General features: G+C 37.6%; 13 non-coding genes across 13 annotated transcripts; all 13 read right to left on the bottom strand.

Annotated features, from left to right (window-relative positions):
• Positions 1 to 420: 420 nt before the first annotated feature.
• TRNAM-CAU (transfer RNA methionine (anticodon CAU)) lies at positions 421 to 492 on the bottom strand. Its single transcript has one exon. It is a non-coding gene; the product is annotated as a tRNA-Met (tRNA).
• A 433-nt stretch (positions 493 to 925) lies between these two features.
• TRNAM-CAU (transfer RNA methionine (anticodon CAU)) lies at positions 926 to 997 on the bottom strand. Its single transcript has one exon. It is a non-coding gene; the product is annotated as a tRNA-Met (tRNA).
• Positions 998 to 2452: 1455 nt separating this feature from the next.
• TRNAM-CAU (transfer RNA methionine (anticodon CAU)) lies at positions 2453 to 2524 on the bottom strand. Its single transcript has one exon. It is a non-coding gene; the product is annotated as a tRNA-Met (tRNA).
• Positions 2525 to 4488: 1964 nt separating this feature from the next.
• On the bottom strand, positions 4489 to 4560 carry TRNAM-CAU (transfer RNA methionine (anticodon CAU)). Its single transcript has one exon. It is a non-coding gene; the product is annotated as a tRNA-Met (tRNA).
• Positions 4561 to 4993: 433 nt separating this feature from the next.
• Positions 4994 to 5065, bottom strand: TRNAM-CAU (transfer RNA methionine (anticodon CAU)). The gene has a single exon. It is a non-coding gene; the product is annotated as a tRNA-Met (tRNA).
• A 1457-nt stretch (positions 5066 to 6522) lies between these two features.
• TRNAM-CAU (transfer RNA methionine (anticodon CAU)) lies at positions 6523 to 6595 on the bottom strand. The gene has a single exon. It is a non-coding gene; the product is annotated as a tRNA-Met (tRNA).
• Positions 6596 to 7546: 951 nt separating this feature from the next.
• TRNAM-CAU (transfer RNA methionine (anticodon CAU)) lies at positions 7547 to 7618 on the bottom strand. Its single transcript has one exon. It is a non-coding gene; the product is annotated as a tRNA-Met (tRNA).
• A 434-nt stretch (positions 7619 to 8052) lies between these two features.
• Positions 8053 to 8125, bottom strand: TRNAM-CAU (transfer RNA methionine (anticodon CAU)). Its single transcript has one exon. It is a non-coding gene; the product is annotated as a tRNA-Met (tRNA).
• Positions 8126 to 9076: 951 nt separating this feature from the next.
• Positions 9077 to 9148, bottom strand: TRNAM-CAU (transfer RNA methionine (anticodon CAU)). Its single transcript has one exon. It is a non-coding gene; the product is annotated as a tRNA-Met (tRNA).
• A 433-nt stretch (positions 9149 to 9581) lies between these two features.
• Positions 9582 to 9653, bottom strand: TRNAM-CAU (transfer RNA methionine (anticodon CAU)). The gene has a single exon. It is a non-coding gene; the product is annotated as a tRNA-Met (tRNA).
• A 1460-nt stretch (positions 9654 to 11113) lies between these two features.
• Positions 11114 to 11185, bottom strand: TRNAM-CAU (transfer RNA methionine (anticodon CAU)). Its single transcript has one exon. It is a non-coding gene; the product is annotated as a tRNA-Met (tRNA).
• Positions 11186 to 14172: 2987 nt separating this feature from the next.
• On the bottom strand, positions 14173 to 14244 carry TRNAM-CAU (transfer RNA methionine (anticodon CAU)). The gene has a single exon. It is a non-coding gene; the product is annotated as a tRNA-Met (tRNA).
• Positions 14245 to 18760: 4516 nt separating this feature from the next.
• On the bottom strand, positions 18761 to 18832 carry TRNAM-CAU (transfer RNA methionine (anticodon CAU)). The gene has a single exon. It is a non-coding gene; the product is annotated as a tRNA-Met (tRNA).
• Positions 18833 to 19079: the final 247 nt, after the last annotated feature.

Below are 19079 nucleotides of genomic sequence, written 5' to 3'. Positions count from 1 at the left end.
TATGTAACTGATAAGCAGCGGAAAAGGTATTGAAAAACATTATTGTTTGTTTGGATCCATAGAGGGTTAAGAAATTCAATTGTAATATTTTGATTGACCTTGAGATTGACCTTGTGATTATATTGAATTTTTTTAAGCATTCGATAGTTTGATATGTTGCATCGATTTTTAGATGCTAATAAAAAATGCACACGTTGCCCATATGTGTTTAGGAGAATGTGGGTATCGATCCCACTACCGCGCATGCTACACGCACGCTTATACCACTTGATTTAATCCCATGCCAAGTTATTTTGGGTGTTTTTTTTCGTGACATATGCCATAGCACTTTTTGCAAAATATCTATGCAAAGCCACAACAAACTTCGGCGATAAATCTGCGATAACTTAAACCCAGCTAAGATTGATTAAAAAGACTTGTTAGCAGAGGATGGTTTCGATCCATCGACCTCTGGGTTATGGGCCCAGCACGCTTCCGCTGCGCCACTCTGCTTTTATGGCAAGGCATATTATCGACGTCTATGTAACTGAGAAGCATCAGAAAATACATTGAAAAATATTCTTTATTGTTTGCATCAATCGAGAGTTAAGAAATTCATTTGTAATCTTTTGATTGACATTGTGAACATATTGATTTTTTATAAACATTCGATAAGTTGATATGTTGCTTCTATTTTTACATGCTAATAAAAAATCCACTCGTTGCCTATATGTGCTTTGGAAAATGTGGGTATCGATTCCACTACTTCTCACATGCAAAACACGTGCTGTCCCCCTTGAGCTAATCCTACAGAGGCTTAATTTGGGTGTTTATCGCGAAATAGGCCATAGCACTTTTTGCAAAATATCTATGCAAAGCCACAACAAACTTAGGCGATAAATCTGCGATAACTTAAACCCAGCTAAGATTGATTAAAAAGACTTGTTAGCAGAGGATGGTTTCGATCCATCGACCTCTGGGTTATGGGCCCAGCACGCTTCCGCTGCGCCACTCTGCTTTTATGGCAAGAATATTATCGACGTCTATGTAACTGAGAAGCATCAGAAAATACATTGAAAAATATTCTTTATTGTTTGCATCAATCGAGAGTTAAGAAATTCATTTGTAATCTTTTGATTGACATTGTGAACATATTGATGTTTTATAAACATTCGATAAGTTGATATGTTGCCTCTATTTTTACATGCTAATAAAAAATCCACTCGTTGCCTGTATGTGCTTTGGAAAATGTGGGTATCGATTCCACTACTTCTCACATGCAAAACAGGTGCTCTACCACTTGAGCTAATCCTACAGAGGCTTACTTTGGGTGTTTATCGCGAAATAGGTCATAGCAATTTTTGCAAAATATCTAAGCAAAGCCAGAGCAAACTTAGCCGATAAATCTGCGATAACTAAAACCGAGCGAAGAATGATGAAAAAGACTTGTTAGCAGTGGATGGTTTCGATGCATCGAACTCTGGGATTTACGCCCAGCGCGTTTCCAATGCACCACTCTGCTTTCATGGGAAAGGGCACTTTCGACGACTATGTAACTGATAAGCAGCGGAAAAGGTATTGAAAAACATTATTGTTTGTTTGGATCCATAGAGGGTTAAAAAATTCAATTGTAATATTTTGATTGACCTTGAGATTGACCTTGTGATTATATTGAATTTTTTTAAGCATTCGATAGTTTGATATGTTGCATCGATTTTTAGATGCTAATAAAAAATGCACAAGTTGCCCATATGTGTTTAGGAGAATGTGGGTATCGATCCCACTACCGCGCATGCTACACGCACGCTTTACCACTTGATTTAATCCCATGCCAAGTTATTTTGGGTGTTTTTTTTCGTGACATATGCCATAGCACTTTTTGCAAAATATCTATGCAAAGCCACAACAAACTTAGCCGATAAATCTGCGATAACTAAAACCGAGTTAAGATTGATGAAAAAGACTTGTTAGCAGAGGATGGTTTCGATCCATCGACCTCTGGGTTATGGGACAATCACACTTCCGCTGCGCCACTCTGCTTTTATGGAAAAGCATATTATCGACGTCTATGTAACTGAGAAGCATCAGAAAATACATTGAAAAATATTCTTTATTGTTTGCATCAATCGAGAGTTAAGAAATTCATTTGTAATCTTTTGATTGACATTGTGAATATATTGATTTCTTATAAACATTCGATAAGTTGATATGTTGCTTCTATTTTTACATGCTAATAAAAATCCACTCGTTGCCTATATGTGCTTTGGAAAATGTGGGTATCGATTCCACTACTTCTCACATGCAAAACACGTGCTGTCCCCACTTGAGCTAATCCTACAGAGGCTTAGTTTGGGTGTTTATCGCGAAATAGGCCATAGCACTTTTTGCAAAATATCTATGCAAAGCCACAACAAACTTCGGCGATAAATCTGCGATAACTTAAACCCAGCTAAGATTGATTAAAAAGACTTGTTAGCAGAGGATGGTTTCGATCCATCGACCTCTGGGTTATGGGCCCAGCACGCTTCCGCTGCGCCACTCTGCTTTTATGGAAAGCGAGATTATCGACGTCTATGTAACTGAGAAGCATCAGAAAATACATTGAAAAATATTCTTTATTGTTTGCATCAATCGAGAGTTAAGAAATTCATTTGTAATCTTTTGATTGACATTGTGAATATATTGATTTCTTATAAACATTCGATGAGTTGATATGTTGCCTCTATTTTTACATGCTAATAAAAAATCCACTCGTTGCCTATATGTGCTTTGGAAAATGTGGGTATCGATTCCACTACTTCTCACATGCAAAACACGTGCTTTACCACTTGAGCTCATCCTACAGAGGCTTAGTTTGGGTGTTTATTGCGAAATAGGCCATAGCACTTTTTGCAAAATATCTATGCAAAGCCACAACAAACTTAACCGATAAATCTGCGATAACTAAAACCGAGCTAAGATTGATGAAAAAGACTTGTTAGCAGAGGATAGTTTCGATCCATCGACTTCTGGGTTATGGGCCCAGCACACTTCCGCTGCGCCACTCTGCTTTTATGGAAAAGCGAGATTATCGACGTCTATGTAACTGAGAAGCATCAGAAAATACATTGAAAAATATTCTTTATTGTTTGCATCAATCGAGAGTTAAGAAATTCATTTGTAATCTTTTGATTGACATTGTGAATATATTGATTTCTTATACATACATTCGATAAGTTGATATGTTGCCTCTATTTTTACATGCTAATAAAAAAATCCACTCGTTGCCTATATGTGCTGTGGAAAATGTGGGTATCGATTCCACTACTTCTCAAATGCAAAACACGTGCTGTCCCACTTGAGCTAATCCTACAGAGGCTTAGTTTGGGTGTTTATCGCGAAATAGGCAATAGCACTTTTTGCAAAATATCTATGCAAAGCTACAACAAACTTAGGCGATAAATCTGCGATAACTTAAACCCAGCTAAGATTGATTAAAAAGACTTGTTAGCAGAGGATGGTTTCGATCCATCGACCTCTGGGTTCTGGGCCCAGCACGCTTCCGCTGCGCCACTCTGCTTTTATGGAAAGGCATATTATCGACGTCTATGTAACTGAGAAGCATCAGAAAATACATTGAAAAATATTCTTTATTGTTTGCATCAATCGAGAGTTAAGAAATTCATTTGTAATCTTTTGATTGACATTGTGAACATATTGATTTTTTATAAACATTCGATAAGTTGATATGTTGCCTCTATTTTTACATGCTAATAAAAAATCCACTCGTTGACTGTATGTGCTTTGGAAAATGTGGGTATCGATTCCACTACTTCTCACATGCAAAACAGGTGCTCTGCCACTTGAGCTAATCCTACAGAGGCTTACTTTGGGTGTTTATCGCGAAATAGGCCATAGCAATTTTAGCAAAATATCTAAGCAAAGCCAGAGCAAACTTAGCCGATAAATCTGCGATAACTAAAACCGAGCGAAGAATGATGAAAAAGACTTGTTAGCAGTGGATGGTTTCGATGCATCGAACTAAGGATTTGCGCCCAGCACGTTTCCGATGCACCACTCTGCTTTCATGGGAAAGGGCACTTTCGACGACTATGTAACTGATAAGCAGCGGAAAAGGTATTGAAAAACATTATTGTTTGTTTGGATCCATAGAGGGTTAAGAAATTCAATTGTAATATTTTGATTGACCTTGAGATTGACCTTGTGATTATATTGAATTTTTTTAAGCATTCGATAGTTTGATATGTTGCATCGATTTTTAGATGCTAATAAAAAATGCACACGTTGCCCATATGTGTTTAGGAGAATGTGGGTATCGATCCCACTACCGCGCATGCTACACGCACGCTTTACCACTTGATTTAATCCCATGCCAAGTTATTTTGGGTGTTTTTTTTCGTGACATATGCCATAGCACTTTTTGCAAAATATCTATGCAAAGCCATAACAAACTTCGGCGATAAATCTGCGATAACTTAAACCCAGCTAAGATTGATTAAAAAGACTTGTTAGCAGAGGATGGTTTCGATCCATCGACCTCTGGGTTATGGGCCCAGCACGCTTCCGCTGCGCCACTCTGCTTTTATGGCAAGGCATATTATCGACGTCTATGTAACTGAGAAGCATCAGAAAATACATTGAAAAATATTCTTTATTGTTTGCATCAATCGAGAGTTAAGAAATTCATTTGTAATCTTTTGATTGACATTGTGAACATATTGATTTTTTATAAACATTCGATAAGTTGATATGTTGCTTCTATTTTTACATGCTAATAAAAAATCCACTCGTTGCCTATATGTGCTTTGGAAAATGTGGGTATCGATTCCACTACTTCTCACATGCAAAACACGTGCTGTCCCCCTTGAGCTAATCCTACAGAGGCTTAATTTGGGTGTTTATCGCGAAATAGGCCATAGCACTTTTTGCAAAATATCTATGCAAAGCCACAACAAACTTAGGCGATAAATCTGCGATAACTTAAACCCAGCTAAGATTGATTAAAAAGACTTGTTAGCAGAGGATGGTTTCGATCCATCGACCTCTGGGTTATGGGCCCAGCACGCTTCCGCTGCGCCACTCTGCTTTTATGGCAAGGCATATTATCGACGTCTATGTAACTGAGAAGCATCAGAAAATACATTGAAAAATATTCTTTATTGTTTGCATCAATCGAGAGTTAAGAAATTCATTTGTAATCTTTTGATTGACATTGTGAACATATTGATGTTGTATAAACATTCGATAAGTTGATATGTTGCCTCTATTTTTACATGCTAATAAAAAATCCACTCGTTGCCTGTATGTGCTTTGGAAAATGTGGGTATCGATTCCACTACTTCTCACATGCAAAACAGGTGCTCTACCACTTGAGCTAATCCTACAGAGGCTTACTTTGGGTGTTTATCGCGAAATAGGTCATAGCAATTTTTGCAAAATATCTAAGCAAAGCCAGAGCAAACTTAGCCGATAAATCTGCGATAACTAAAACCGAGCGAAGAATGATGAAAAAGACTTGTTAGCAGTGGATGGTTTCGATGCATCGAACTCTGGGATTTGCGCCCAGCGCGTTTCCAATGCACCACTCTGCTTTCATGGGAAAGGGCACTTTCGACGACTATGTAACTGATAAGCAGCGGAAAAGGTATTGAAAAACATTATTGTTTGTTTGGATCCATAGAGGGTTAAAAAATTCAATTGTAATATTTTGATTGACCTTGAGATTGACCTTGTGATTATATTGAATTTTTTTAAGCATTCGATAGTTTGATATGTTGCATCGATTTTTAGATGCTAATAAAAAATGCACAAGTTGCCCATATGTGTTTAGGAGAATGTGGGTATCGATCCCACTACCGCGCATGCTACACGCACGCTTTACCACTTGATTTAATCCCATGCCAAGTTATTTTGGGTGTTTTTTTTCGTGACATATGCCATAGCACTTTTTGCAAAATATCTATGCAAAGCCACAACAAACTTAGCCGATAAATCTGCGATAACTAAAACCGAGTTAAGATTGATGAAAAAGACTTGTTAGCAGAGGATGGTTTCGATCCATCGACCTCTGGGTTATGGGACAATCACACTTCCGCTGCGCCACTCTGCTTTTATGGAAAAGCATATTATCGACGTCTATGTAACTGAGAAGCATCAGAAAATACATTGAAAAATATTCTTTATTGTTTGCATCAATCGAGAGTTAAGAAATTCATTTGTAATCTTTTGATTGACATTGTGAATATATTGATTTCTTATAAACATTCGATAAGTTGATATGTTGCCTCTATTTTTACATGCTAATAAAAAATCCACTCGTTGCCTATATGTGCTTTGGAAAATGTGGGTATCGATTCCACTACTTCTCACATGCAAAACACGTGCTCTCCCCACTTGAGCTAATCCTACAGAGGCTTAGTTTGGGTGTTTATCGCGAAATAGGCCATAGCACTTTTTGCAAAATATCTATGCAAAGCCACAACAAACTTCGGCGATAAATCTGCGATAACTTAAACCCAGCTAAGATTGATTAAAAAGACTTGTTAGCAGAGGATGGTTTCGATCCATCGACCTCTGGGTTATGGGCCCAGCACGCTTACCGCTGCGCCACTCTGCTTTTATGGAAAGGCATATTATCGACGTCTATGTAACTGAGAAGCATCAGAAAATACATTGAAAAATATTCTTTATTGTTTGCATCAATCGAGAGTTAAGAAATTCATTTGTAATCTTTTGATTGACATTGTGAACATATTGATTTTTTATAAACATTCGATAAGTTGATATGTTGCTTCTATTTTTACATGCTAATAAAAAATCCACTCGTTGACTGTATGTGCTTTGGAAAATGTGGGTATCGATTCCACTACTTCTCACATGCAAAACAGGTGCTCTACCACTTGAGCTAATCCTACAGAGGCTTACTTTGGGTGTTTATCGCGAAATAGGCCATAGCAATTTTAGCAAAATATCTAAGCAAAGCCAGAGCAAACTTAGCCGATAAATCTGCGATAACTAAAACCGAGCGAAGAATGATGAAAAAGACTTGTTAGCAGTGGATGGTTTCGATGCATCGAACTCTGGGATTTGCGCCCAGCACGTTTCCGATGCATCACTCTGCTTTCATGGGAAAGGGCACTTTCGACGACTATGTAACTGATAAGCAGCGGAAAAGGTATTGAAAAACATTATTGTTTGTTTGGATCCATAGAGGGTTAAGAAATTAAATTGTAATATTTTGATTGACCTTGAGATTGACCTTGTGATTATATTGAATTTTTTTAAGCATTCGATAGTTTGATATGTTGCATCGATTTTTAGATGCTAATAAAAAATGCACACGTTGCCCATATGTGTTTAGGAGAATGTGGGTATCGATCCCACTACCGCGCATGCTACACGCACGCTTTACCACTTGATTTAATCCCATGCCAAGTTATTTTGGGTGTTTTTTTTCGTGACATATGCCATAGCACTTTTTGCAAAATATCTATGCAAAGCCACAACAAACTTAGCCGATAAATCTGCGATAACTTAAACCCAGCTAAGATTGATTAAAAAGACTTGTTAGCAGAGGATGGTTTCGATCCATCGACCTCTGGGTTATGGGCCCAGCACGCTTCCGCTGCGCCACTCTGCTTTTATGGAAAAGCATATTATCGACGTCTATGTAACTGAGAAGCATCAGAAAATACATTGAAAAATATTCTTTATTGTTTGCATCAATCGAGAGTTAAGAAATTCATTTGTAATCTTTTGATTGACATTGTGAATATATTGATTTCTTATAAACATTCGATAAGTTGATATGTTGCCTCTATTTTTACATGCTAATAAAAAATCCACTCGTTGCCTATATGTGCTTTGGAAAATGTGGGTATCGATTCCACTACTTCTCACATGCAAAACACGTGCTCTCCCCACTTGAGCTAATCCTACAGAGGCTTAGTTTGGGTGTTTATCGCGAAATAGGCCATAGCACTTTTTGCAAAATATCTATGCAAAGCCACAACAAACTTCGGCGATAAATCTGCGATAACTTAAACCCAGCTAAGATTGATTAAAAAGACTTGTTAGCAGAGGATGGTTTCGATCCATCGACCTCTGGGTTATGGGCCCAGCACGCTTACCGCTGCGCCACTCTGCTTTTATGGAAAGGCATATTATCGACGTCTATGTAACTGAGAAGCATCAGAAAATACATTGAAAAATATTCTTTATTGTTTGCATCAATCGAGAGTTAAGAAATTCATTTGTAATCTTTTGATTGACATTGTGAACATATTGATTTTTTATAAACATTCGATAAGTTGATATGTTGCTTCTATTTTTACATGCTAATAAAAAATCCACTCGTTGACTGTATGTGCTTTGGAAAATGTGGGTATCGATTCCACTACTTCTCACATGCAAAACAGGTGCTCTACCACTTGAGCTAATCCTACAGAGGCTTACTTTGGGTGTTTATCGCGAAATAGGCCATAGCAATTTTAGCAAAATATCTAAGCAAAGCCAGAGCAAACTTAGCCGATAAATCTGCGATAACTAAAACCGAGCGAAGAATGATGAAAAAGACTTGTTAGCAGTGGATGGTTTCGATGCATCGAACTCTGGGATTTGCGCCCAGCACGTTTCCGATGCATCACTCTGCTTTCATGGGAAAGGGCACTTTCGACGACTATGTAACTGATAAGCAGCGGAAAAGGTATTGAAAAACATTATTGTTTGTTTGGATCCATAGAGGGTTAAGAAATTAAATTGTAATATTTTGATTGACCTTGAGATTGACCTTGTGATTATATTGAATTTTTTTAAGCATTCGATAGTTTGATATGTTGCATCGATTTTTAGATGCTAATAAAAAATGCACACGTTGCCCATATGTGTTTAGGAGAATGTGGGTATCGATCCCACTACCGCGCATGCTACACGCACGCTTTACCACTTGATTTAATCCCATGCCAAGTTATTTTGGGTGTTTTTTTTCGTGACATATGCCATAGCACTTTTTGCAAAATATCTATGCAAAGCCACAACAAACTTAGCCGATAAATCTGCGATAACTTAAACCCAGCTAAGATTGATTAAAAAGACTTGTTAGCAGAGGATGGTTTCGATCCATCGACCTCTGGGTTATGGGCCCAGCACGCTTCCGCTGCGCCACTCTGCTTTTATGGCAAGGCATATTATCGACGTCTATGTAACTGAGAAGCATCAGAAAATACATTGAAAAATATTCTTTATTGTTTGCATCAATCGAGAGTTAAGAAATTCATTTGTAATCTTTTGATTGACATTGTGAACATATTGATTTTTTATAAACATTCGATAAGTTGATATGTTGCCTCTATATTTACATGCTAATAAAAAATCCACTCGTTGCCAATATGTGCTTTGGAAAATGTGGGTATCGATTCCACTACTTCTCACATGCAAAACACGTGCTCTACCACTTGAGCTAATCCTACAGAGGCTTAGTTTGGGTGTTTATCGCGAAATAGGCCATAGCACTTTTTGCAAAATATCTATGCAAAGCCACAACAAACTTAGCCGATAAATCTGCGATAACTAAAACCGAGCTAAGATTGATTAAACAGACTTGTTAGCAGAGGATGGTTTCGATCCATCGACCTCTGGGTTATGGGCCCAGCACGCTTCCGCTGCGCCACTCTGCTTTTATGGAAAGGCATATTATCGACGTCTATGTAACTGATAAGCATCTGAAAATACATTGAAAAATATTCTTTATTGTTTGCATCAATCGAGAGTTAAGAAATTCATTTGTAATCTTTTGATTGACATTGTGAATATATTGATTTTTTTTTATAAACATTCGATAAGTTGATATGTTGCCTCTATTTTTACATGCTAATAAAAAATCCACTCGTTGCCTGTATGTGCTTTGGAAAATGTGGGTATCGATTCCACTACGTCTCACATGCAAAACAGGTGCACTACCACTTGAGCTAATCCTACAGAGGCTTACTTTGGGTGTTTTTCGCGAAATAGGCCATAGCAATTTTTGCAAAATATCTATGCAATGCCAGAGCAAACTTAGCCGATAAATCTGCGATAACTAAAACCGAGCGAAGAATGATGAAAAAGACTTGTTAGCAGTGGATGGTTTCGATGCATCGAACTTTGGGCTTTGAGCCCAGCACGTTTCCGATGCACCACTCTGCTTTCATGGGAAAGGGCACTTTCGACGACTATGTAATTGATAAGCAGCGGAAAAGGTATTGAAAAACATTATTGTTTGTTGGGATCCATAGAGGGTTAAGAAATTCAATTGTAATATTTTGATTGACCTTGAGATTGACCTTGTGATTATATTGAATTTTTTTAAGCATTCGATAGTTTGATATGTTGCATCGATTTTTAGATGCTAATAAAAAATGCACAAGTTGCCCATATGTGTTTAGGAGAATCTGGGTATCGATCCCACTACCGCGCATGCTACACGCACTCTTTACCACTTGATTTAATCCCATGCCAAGTTATTTTGGGTGTTTTTTTTCGTGACATATGCCATAGCACTTTTTGCAAAATATCATGCAAAGCCACAACAAACTTAGCCGATAAATCTGCGATAACTAAAACCGAGCTAAGATTGATTAAAAAGACTTGTTAGCAGAGGATGGTTTCGACCCATCGATCTGTGGGTTATGGGTCCAGCACGCTTCCGCTGCGCCACTCTGCTTTTATGGAAAGGCATATTATCGACGTCTATGTAACTGAGAAGCATCAGAAAATACATTGAAAAATATTCTTTATTGTTTGCATCAATCGAGAGTTAAGAAATTCATTTGTAATCTTTTGATTGACATTGTGAATATATTGATTTTTTTTATAAACATTCGATAAGTTGATATGTTGCCTCTATTTTTACATGCTAATAAAAAATCCACTCGTTGCCTGTATGTGCTTTGGAAAATGTGGGTATCGATTCCACTACGTCTCACATGCAAAACAGGTGCACTACCACTTGAGCTAATCCTACAGAGGCTTACTTTGGGAGTTTTTCGCGAAATAGGCCATAGCAATTTTTGCAAAATATCTATGCAAAGCCAGAGCAAACTTAGCCGATAAATCTGCGATAACTAAAACCGAGCTAAGATTGATTAAAAAGACTTGTTAGCAGAGGATGGTTTCGATCCATCGACCTCTGGGTTATGGGCCCAGCACGCTTCCGCTGCGCCACTCTGCTTTTATGGAAAGGCATATTATCGACGTCTATGTAACTGAGAAGCATCAGAAAATACATTGAAAAATATTCTTTATTGTTTGCATCAATCGAGAGATAAGAAATTCATTTGTAATCTTTTGATTGACATTGTGAATATATTGATTTTTTTTATAAACATTCGATAAGTTGATATGTTGCCTCTATTTTTACATGCTAATAAAAAATCCACTCGTTGCCTGTATGTGCTTTGGAAAATGTGGGTATCGATTCCACTACGTCTCACATGCAAAACAGGTGCACTACCACTTGAGCTAATCCTACAGAGGCTTACTTTGGGAGTTTTTCGCGAAATAGGCCATAGCAATTTTTGCAAAATATCTATGCAAAGCCAGAGCAAACTTAGCCGATAAATCTGCGATAACTAAAACCGAGCTAAGATTGATTAAAAAGACTTGTTAGCAGAGGATGGTTTCGATCCATCGACCACTGGGTTATGGGCCCAGCACGCTTCCGCTGCGCCACTCTGCTTTTATGGAAAGGCATATTATCGACGTCTATGTAACTGAGAAGCATCAGAAAATACATTGAAAAATATTCTTTATTGTTTGCATCAATCGAGAGATAAGAAATTCATTTGTAATCTTTTGATTGACATTGTGAACATATTGATTTTTTATAAACATTCGATAAGTTGATATGTTGCCTCTATATTTACATGCTAATAAAAAATCCACTCGTTGCCAATATGTGCTTTGGAAAATGTGGGTATCGATTCCACTACTTCTCACATGCAAAACACGTGCTCTACCACTTGAGCTAATCTTACAGAGGCTTAGTTTGGGTGTTTATCGCGAAATAGGCCATAGCAATTTTTGCAAAATATCTATGCAAAGACACAACAAACTTAGCCGATAAATCTGCGATAACTAAAACCGAGCTAAGATTGATTAAAAAGACTTGTTAGCAGTGGATGGTTTCGATGCATCGAACCCTGGGCTTTGAGCCCAGCACGTTTCCGATGCACCACTCTGCTTTCATGGGAAAGGGCACTTTCGACGACTATGTAATTGATAAGCAGCGGAAAAGGTATTGAAAAACATTATTGTTTGTTGGGATCCATAGAGGGTTAAGAAATTCAATTGTAATATTTTGATTGACCTTGAGATTGACCTTGTGATTATATTGAATTTTTTTAAGCATTCGATAGTTTGATATGTTGCATCGATTTTTAGATGCTAATAAAAAATGCACAAGTTGCCCATATGTGTTTAGGAGAATCTGGGTATCGATCCCACTACCGCGCATGCTACACGCACTCTTTACCACTTGATTTAATCCCATGCCAAGTTATTTTGGGTGTTTTTTTTCGTGACATATGCCATAGCACTTTTTGCAAAATATCATGCAAAGCCACAACAAACTTAGCCGATAAATCTGCGATAACTAAAACCGAGCTAAGATTGATTAAAAAGACTTGTTAGCAGAGGATGGTTTCGACCCATCGATCTCTGGGTTATGGGCCCAGCACGCTTCCGCTGCGCCACTCTGCTTTTATGGAAAGGCATATTATCGACGTCTATGTAACTGAGAAGCATCAGAAAATACATTGAAAAATATTCTTTATTGTTTGCATCAATCGAGAGTTAAGAAATTCATTTGTAATCTTTTGATTGACATTGTGAATATATTGATTTTTTTTATAAACATTCGATAAGTTGATATGTTGCCTCTATTTTTACATGCTAATAAAAAATCCACTCGTTGCCTGTATGTGCTTTGGAAAATGTGGGTATCGATTCCACTACGTCTCACATGCAAAACAGGTGCACTACCACTTGAGCTAATCCTACAGAGGCTTACTTTGGGAGTTTTTCGCGAAATAGGCCATAGCAATTTTTGCAAAATATCTATGCAAAGCCAGAGCAAACTTAGCCGATAAATCTGCGATAACTAAAACCGAGCGAAGATTGATGAAAAAGACTTGTTAGCAGTCGATGGTTGTCGATGCATCGAACTCTGGGCTTTGAGCCCAGCACGTTTCCGATGCACCACTCTGCTTTCATGGGAAAGGGCACTTTCGACGACTATGTAACTGATAAGCAGCGGAAAAGGTATTGAAAAACATTATTGTTTGTTTGGATCCATAGAGGGTTAAGAAATTCAATTGTAATATTTTGATTGACCTTGAGATTGACCTTGTGATTATATTGAATTTTTTTAAGCATTCGATAGTTTGATATGTTGCATCGATTTTTAGATGCTAATAAAAATGCACAAGTTGCCCATATGTGTTTAGGAGAATGTGGGTATCGATCCCACTACGGCGCATGCTACACGCACTCTTTACCAATTGATTTAATCCAATGCCAAGTTATTTTGGGTGTTTTTTTTCGTGACATATGCCATAGCACTTTTTGCAAAATATCTATGCAAAGCCACAACAAACTTAGCCGATAAATCTGCGATAACTAAAACCGAGCTAAGATTGATTAAAAAGACTTGTTAGCAGAGGATGGTTTCAATCCATCGACCACTGGGTTATGGGCCCAGCACGCTTCCGATGCGCCACTCTGCTTTTATGGAAAGGCATATTATCGACGTCTATGTAACTGAGAAGCATCAGAAAATACATTGAAAAATATTCTTTATTGTTTGCATCAATCGAGAGTTAAGAAATTCATTTGTAATCTTTTGATTGACATTGTGAACATATTGATTTTTTATAAACATTCGATAAGTTGATATGTTGCCTCTATATTTACATGCTAATAAAAAATCCACTCGTTGCCTGTATGTGCTTTGGAAAATGTGGGTATCGATTCCACTACTTCTCACATGAAAAACACGTGCTCTACCACTTGAGCTAATCCTACAGCGGCTTAGTTTGGGTGTTTATTGCGAAATAGGCCATAGCACTTTTTGCAAAATATCTATGCAAAGCCACAATAAACTTAGCCGTTAAATCAGCGATAACTAAAACCGAGCTAAGATTGATTAAAAAGACTTGTTAGCAGAGGATGGTTTCGATCCATCGACCTCTGGGTTATGGGCCCAGCACGCTTCCGCTGCGCCACTCTGCTTTTATGGAAAGGCATATTATCGACGTCTATGTAACTGAGAAGCATCAGAAAATACATTGAAAAATATTATTTATTGTTTGCATCAATCGAGAGTTAAGAAATTCATTTGTAATCTTTTGATTGACATTGTGAACATATTGATTTTTTATAAACATTCGATAAGTTGATATGTTGCCTCTATTTTTACATGCTAATAAAACATCCACTCGTTGCCTATATGTGCTTTGGAAAATGTGGGTATCGATTCCACTACGTCTCACATGCAAAACAGGTGCACTACCACTTGAGCTAATCCTACAGAGGCTTACTTTGGGTGTTTTTCGCGAAATAGGCCATAGCAATTTTTGCAAAATATCTATGCAAAGCCAGAGCAAACTTAGTCGATAAATCTGCGATAACTAAAACCGAGCGAAGAATGATGAAAAAGACTTGTTAGCAGTGGATGGTTTCGATGCATCGAACTTTGGGCTTTGAGCCCAGCACGTTTCCGATGCACCACTCTGCTTTCATGGGAAAGGGCACTTTCGACGACTATGTAACTGATAAGCAGCGGAAAAGGTATTGAAAAACATTATTGTTTGTTTGGATCCATAGAGGGTTAAGAAATTCAATTGTAATATTTTGATTGACCTTGAGATTGACCTTGTGATTATATTGAATTTTATTAAGCATTCGATAGTTTGATATGTTGCATCGATTTTTAGATGCTAATAAAAAATGCACAAGTTGCCCATATGTGTTTAGGAGAATGTGGGTATCGATCCCACTACCGCGCATGCTACACGCACTCTTTACCACTTGATTTAATCCCATGCCAAGTTATTTTGGGTGTTTTTTCGTGACATATGCCATAGCACTTTTTGCAAAATATCATGCAAAGCCACAACAAACTTAGCCGATAAATCTGCGATAACTAAAACCGAGCTAAGATTGATGAAAAAGACTTGTTAGCAGCGGATGGTTTCGATCCATCGACCTCTGGGTTATGGGCCCAGCACGCTTCCGCTGCGCCACTCTGCTTTTATGGAACGGCATATTATCGACGTCTATGTAACTGAGAAGCATCAGAAAATACATTGAAAAATATTCTTTATTGTTTGCATCAATCGAGAGTTAAGAAATTCATTTGTAATCTTTTGATTGACATTGTGAACATATTGATTTTTTATAAACATTCGATAAGTTGATATGTTGCCTCTATTTTTACATGCTAATAAAACATCCACTCGTTGCCTATATGTGCTTTGGAAAATGTGGGTATCGATTCCACTACGTCTCACATGCAAAACAGGTGCACTACCACTTGAGCTAATCCTACAGAGGCTTACTTTGGGTGTTTTTCGCGAAATAGGCCATAGCAATTTTTGCAAAATATTATGCAAAGCCAGAGCAAACTTAGTCGATAAATCTGCGATAACTAAAACCGAGCGAAGAATGATGAAAAAGACTTGTTAGCAGTGGATGGTTTCGATGCATCGAACTTTGGGCTTTGAGCCCAGCACGTTTCCGATGCACCACTGTGCTTTCATGGGAAAGGGCACTTTCGACGACTATGTAACTGATAAGCAGCGGAAAAGGTATTGAAAAACATTATTGTTTGTTTGGATCCATAGAGGGTTAAGAAATTCAATTGTAATATTTTGATTGACCTTGAGATTGACCTTGTGATTATTTTGAATTTTTTTAAGCATTCGATAGTTTGATATGTTGCATCGATTTTTAGATGCTAATAAAAAATGCACAAGTTGCACATATGTGTTTAGGAGAATGTGGGTATCGATCCCACTACCGCGCATGCTACACGCACTCTTTACCACTTGATTTAATCCCATGCCAAGTTATTTTGGGTGTTTTTTTTCGTGACATATGCCATAGCACTTTTTGCAAAATATCATGCAAAGCCACAACAAACTTAGCCGATAAATCTGCGATAACTAAAACCGAGCTAAGATTGATGAAAAAGACTTGTTAGCAGCGGATGGTTTCGATCCATCGACCTCTGGTGTTATGGGCCCAGGACGCTTCCGCTGCGCCACTCTGTTTTTATGGAAAGGCAGATTATCGACGTCTATGTAACTGAGAAGCATCAGAAAATACATTGTAAAATATTATTTATTGTTTGCATCAATCGAGAGTTAAGAAATTCATTTGTAATCTTTTGATTGACATTGTGAATATATAGATTTTTTATAAACATTAGATAAGTTGATATGTTGCCTCTATTTTTACATGCTAATAAAAAATCCACTCGTTGCCTATATGTGCTTTGGAAAATGTGGGTATCGATTGCACTACTTCTCACATGCAAAACAGGTGCTCTACCACTTGAGCTAATCCTACAGCGGCTTACTTTGGGTGTTTTTCGCGAAATAGGCCATAGCAATTTTTGCAAAATATCTATGCAAAGCCACAACAAACTTAGCCGATAAATCTGCGATAACTAAAACTGAGCTAAGATTGATGAAAAAGACTTGTTAGCAGTGGATGGTTGTGGATGCATCGAACTCTGGGCTTTGAGCCCAGCACGCTTCCGATGCACCACTCTGCTTTCATGGGAAAGGGCACTTTCGACGACTATGTAACTGATAAGCAGCGGAAAAGGTATTCAAAAACATTATTGTTTGTTTGGATCCATAGAGGGTTAAGACATTCAATTGTAATATTTTGATTGACCTTGAGATTGACCTTGTGATTATATTGAATTTTTTTAAGCATTCGATAGTTTGATATGTTGCATCGATTTTTAGATGCTAATAAAAAATGCACAAGTTGCCCATATGTGTTTAGGAGAATGTGGGTATCGATCCCACTACCGCGCATGCTACACGCACTCTTTACCACTTGATTTAATCCAATGCCAAGTTATTTTGGGTGTTTTTTTTCGTGACATATGCCATAGCACTTTTTGCAAAATATCTATGCAAAGCCACAACAAACTTAGCCGATAAATCTGCGATAACTAAAACCGAGCTAAGATTGATGAAAAAGACTTGTTAGCAGAGGATGGTTTCGATCTATCGACCTCTGGGTTATGGGCCCAGCACGCTTCCGCTGCGCCACTCTGCTTTTATGGAAAGGCGTATTATCGACGTCTATGTAACTGAGAAGCATCAGAAAATACATTGAAAAATATTCTTCATTGTTTGCATCAATCGAGAGTTAAGAAATTCATTTGTAATCTTTTGATTGACATTGTGAATATATTGATTTTTTATAAACATTCGATAAGTTGATATGTTGCCTCTATTTTTACATGCTAATAAAAAATCCACTCGTTGCCTATATGTGCTTTGGAAAATGTGGCTATCGATTGCACTACTTCTCACATGCAAAACAGGTGCTCTACCACTTGAGCTAATCCTACAGAGGCTTACTTTGGGTGTTTATCGCGAAATAGGCCATAGCACTTTTTGCAAAATATCTATGCAAAGACACAACAAACTTAGCCGATAAATCTGCGATAACTAAAACCGAGCTAAGATTGATTAAAAAGACTTGTTAGCAGAGGATGGTTTCAATCCATCGACCTCTGGGTTTTGGGCCCAGCACGCTTCCGCTGCGCCACTCTGCTTTTATGGAAAGGCATATTATCGACGTCTATTTAACTGAGAAGCATCAGAAAATACATTGAAAAATATTCTTCATTGTTTGCATCAATCGAGAGTTAAGAAATTCATTTGTAATCTTTTGATTGACATTGTGAACATATTGATTTTTTATAAACATTCGATAAGTTGATATGTTGCCTCTATTTTTACATGCTAATAAAAAATCCACTCGTTGCCTATATGTGCTTTGGAAAATGTGGGTATCGATTCCACTACTCACATGCAAAACACGTGCTGTCCCACTTGAGCTAATTCTACCGTGGCTTAGTTTGGGTGTTTATCGCGAAATAGGCCATAGCACTTTTGCAAAATATCTATGCAAAGCCACAACAAACTTAGCCGATAAATCTGCGATAACTAAAACCGAGCTAAGAATGATGAAAAATACGTGTTAGCAGTGGATGGTTTCAATGCATCGAACCCTGGGCTTTGAGCCCAGCACGTTTCCGATGCACCACTCTGCTTTCATGGGAAAGGGCACTTTCGACGACTATGTAACTGATAAGCAGCGGAAAAGGTATTGAAAAACATTATTGTTTGTTTGGATCCATAGAGGGTTAAGAAATTCAATTGTAATATTTTGATTGACCTTGAGATTGACCTTGTGATTATATTGAATTTTTTTAAGCATTCGATAGTTTGATATGTTGCATCGATTTTTAGATGCTAATAAAAAATGCACAAGTTGCCCATATGTGTTTAGGAGAATGTGGGTATCGATCCCACTACCGTGCATGCTACACGCACTCTTTACCACTTGATTTAATCCCATGCCAAGTTATTTTGGGTGTTTTTTTTCGTGACATATGCCATAGCACTTTTTGCAAAATATCATGCAAGCCACAACAAACTTAGCCGATAAACCTGCGATAACTAAAACCGAGCTAAGATTGATGAAAAAGACTTGTTAGCAGAGGATGGTTTCGATCCATCGACCTCTGGGTTATGGGCCCAGCACGCTTCCGCTGCGCCACTCTGCTTTTATGGAAAGGCAGATTATCGACGTCTATGTAACTGAGAAGCATCAGAAAATACATTGAAAAATATTCTTCATTGTTTGCATCAATCTAGAGTTAAGAAATTCATTTGTAATCTTTTGATTGACATTGTGAATATATTGATTTTTTATAAACATTCGATAAGTTGATATGTTGCCTCTATTTTTACATGCTAATAAAAAATCCACTCGTTGCCTATATGTGCTTTGGAAAATGTGGCTATCGATTG

This window comes from Petromyzon marinus, chromosome 24, assembly GCF_048934315.1.
Source record: "Petromyzon marinus isolate PM22_M1 ecotype Great Lakes invasive population chromosome 24, UKy_Petmar_22M1.pri1.0, whole genome shotgun sequence".
Classification (NCBI taxonomy): domain Eukaryota; kingdom Metazoa; phylum Chordata; class Hyperoartia; order Petromyzontiformes; family Petromyzontidae; genus Petromyzon; species Petromyzon marinus.
This window is presented reverse-complemented; position numbering and strand designations above follow the sequence as displayed.